The following is a 2,989-nucleotide window of genomic DNA, read 5'->3' as shown; positions in this document are numbered from 1 at the left end:
ACTCTGCATATAAGTTAAATAAGCAGGGTGACAATATAACAGCCTTGACGTACTCCTTTCCCAATTTGAAACCAGTCCATTGTTCCATGTCTAGTTCTAACAGTTGCTTCCTGACCTGCATGCACATTTCTGGGGAGGCAGGTCAGGTGATCTGGTATTCACATGCCTCAGGGCAGCTAAGCCTCCACAACAACTGAGCCAGCTGTTTAGAGCCCATGTGCCCTAACTACTGAGCCTGCACTCCTGGAGCCTGTGCTCCACAAGGGAAGCCACTGCAAGGAGAAGCCCACACACTGCGACAAAGTGTAGCCCCTGCTCGCCGCAACTGGAGAAAGCCCAGGCACAGCAGCAAAGGCCAGTGCGGCCAAAAATAGATCAGTAAAAAGTTAAATATATATTAAAAAATCAGTAATAGAACTTAGAAATGATAGAATCCGCTCCCACAGAGTTAGTTCACTGGATGCATAAGGAAATCAAAAGTAACAAGAAATAAGCAAAGAATACATTCTGCCTTGGTTATTATCTATAATTGCTAAAATGAAAGCAAAAGAGTGTTGCAGATCCTGAGACTGGGCCAAGTTTGGATTACAGCTGGTCTGAGCTACAGGCACTAGTATCAGGGCCACTACTGAAGGGAGAAATGATACTGACACCACAGTGAAGATATGTATATATTACATATGTTACATTGTGGGCTTCCCCGATGGCGCTAGTGGTAAAGCACCCACCTGCCAGTGCAGGAGACATAAGAAATGTGGATTCGATCCCTGGGTTGGGAAGATCGCCTGGAGGAATGGCATGGCAGCCCACTCCAGTATTCTTGCCTGGAGAATCGTATGGCTAGAGGAGCCTGATTGGCTACAGTCCGTAGGGTCACAAAGAGTTGGACACAACTGAAGTGACTCAACACACACACATGCACACACGCACATGTTATATAAGTTATATATATTTTTAAACTTGGAACTCTTTACAGATTTGCATGTCGTTCTTGCGCAGGGGCCATGCTAATCTCTGTATCATTCCAATTTCAGTGTACGCACTGCTGAAGTAAATACAGGCTCTGATAGCGAAGGGCCCTAGATAACTTTGCTTTATTTATTCTTTGTGGAGGAATTTTTAAAGCTAGAAGACAAAGATGGCTAGAGGCCTCCAATTATCTGGGGCAATGGCCCTGCAATATAATCAAGATAAGAACTGACCCCTGCTGGAGACCCAAGGCCATCCAAACTTGAGTGAGTAACATGGTCAGAGGATGGAGAAGAGACTTTTCTGGGACTCCTTGCTATGGGAGCCTACTATGGGAGCCCCGTGCACTGTGATTCCAAAATCTGCATGTGAACAGTGCTATAGCTGAATTGGGAGGATAAACGGGATAAAGGTGAAAGTCTGGATGAAAATCGAAGACATGGACAGACTACATGAAGTGGTTGCGTCTACTTTGCTGTTGTTCAGTCACTCAATCTCGTCTGACTCTGTGACCCCGTGGATATAGCCTGCCAGGCTCCTCTGTCCATGGGATTTCCCCAGGCCAGAATATGGGAGTGTGTTGCCATTTCCTACTCCGGGGAATCTTCCTGACCCAGGGATTGAACCCACATCAAGACTGTATGAAGTGGTTGTGTCTTCTTTACCTGAATGTATTGTGAGGATGGATACTGTGTCTGACTGGGGAAGGCTTCCTCTACCAGCATTGTAAAACAGGAGGCATGGGAATCTACCCTTCCTCCAGTATTGATTGGAAACATTAAATGGGAAACTGTGAGCGTGCCTGAGCCCATACAAGTTGCTGCTGCTGCTGAGTCGCTTCAGTTGTGTCCGACTCTGTGTGACCCCATAGACAGCAGCCCACCACGCTCCCCTGTCCCAGGGATTCTCCAGGCAAGAACACTGGAGTGGGTTGCCATTTCCTTCTCCAATGCATGAAAGTGAAAAGTGAAAGTGAAGTCGCTTAGTCGTGTCCAACTCCTGCAGCCTACAAGGCTCCTCCATCCATGGAATTTTCCAGGCAAGAGTACTGGAGTGGGGTGCCATTGCCTCCTCTGGTTGTTGATTTGCAATTCCAAACCCCAATGTGCAGTGTAGACTGGAGTTGATAGCAAAAGCCTGTGAGTGCCACCTAGTGGCCACTTCTGGGATTTGGGACCAGAACATACACAGTTGAGAGAAAATTATTACTAAAAGACTTGGACACGACTGAGCCCCTAAGCACACACACACAGCTTGCTTTTGGGCTTTGAGATTTCCCCTGTGACTGAGAGACATTAAATAACCTTGAACCTGAAACCCTCATTATGCCTTGGGTGATGATTGAGAAATACTCTAATGGGGAGGGCAATGCCCAGGAGTGTTCCGTTATACAATGGAAGTGTTTCATACAGGAATATGCCACAGAATGCCAGGTGATACTTACTCTTCTCCTCCAGGGCTGACTCGGAACCACCTAAAGAGCTGCTGGATCATCATAAAAAAATCCACAAACGACAAATGCTGGCGAGGGTAGGGAGAGAAGGGAACCGTCCTACACTGTTGGCAGGAATGTAAACTGGTACAGCTGTTATGTACCAGGTGGTGCTAATGGTAAAGAACCTGCCTGCTAGTGCAGGAGGTGAAAGAGATGTGGATTTAATCCTCGGGTCGGGAAGATTCCCTAGAGGAGGGCGTGGTAACCCACACCAGTACTCGTCTGGAAAATCCCATGGACAGAGGAGCCTGGCGGGCTACAGTCCATGGGGTCACAAAGAGTTGGACACGACTGAGCAACTTAGTGCACAGCCACTGTGGAGAACAGGATGGAGGTTCCTTAACAAACTAAAAATAGAGCTGCCATATGACCCTGCAGCCCCACTTCTGGACATACATCTGGAGAAAAATATGATCAGAAAGGATACATGCACCTCAGTGTTCACTGAAGCACGTTCTTACAATAACCAAGACATGGCAGCAACCTAAATGTCCACCAACAGACAGATGGATAAAGAAGATGTGG

At 47.1% G+C, this 2,989-nt stretch overlaps 1 non-coding gene across 1 annotated transcript; it reads right to left on the bottom strand.

Moving 5' to 3' along the window:
• Positions 1-954: 954 nt before the first annotated feature.
• Positions 955-1,058, bottom strand: LOC138441882 (U6 spliceosomal RNA). Its single transcript, XR_011257457.1, has one exon. It is a non-coding gene; the product is annotated as a U6 spliceosomal RNA (small nuclear RNA).
• Between the last annotated feature and the right edge of the window lie 1,931 nt (positions 1,059-2,989).

The sequence above is a fragment of the Ovis canadensis genome, chromosome 5 (genome assembly GCF_042477335.2).
Source record: "Ovis canadensis isolate MfBH-ARS-UI-01 breed Bighorn chromosome 5, ARS-UI_OviCan_v2, whole genome shotgun sequence".
Classification (NCBI taxonomy): domain Eukaryota; kingdom Metazoa; phylum Chordata; class Mammalia; order Artiodactyla; family Bovidae; genus Ovis; species Ovis canadensis.
Note: the sequence above shows the minus strand (reverse complement) of the source record. Positions and strands in the feature narration are given on the sequence as shown.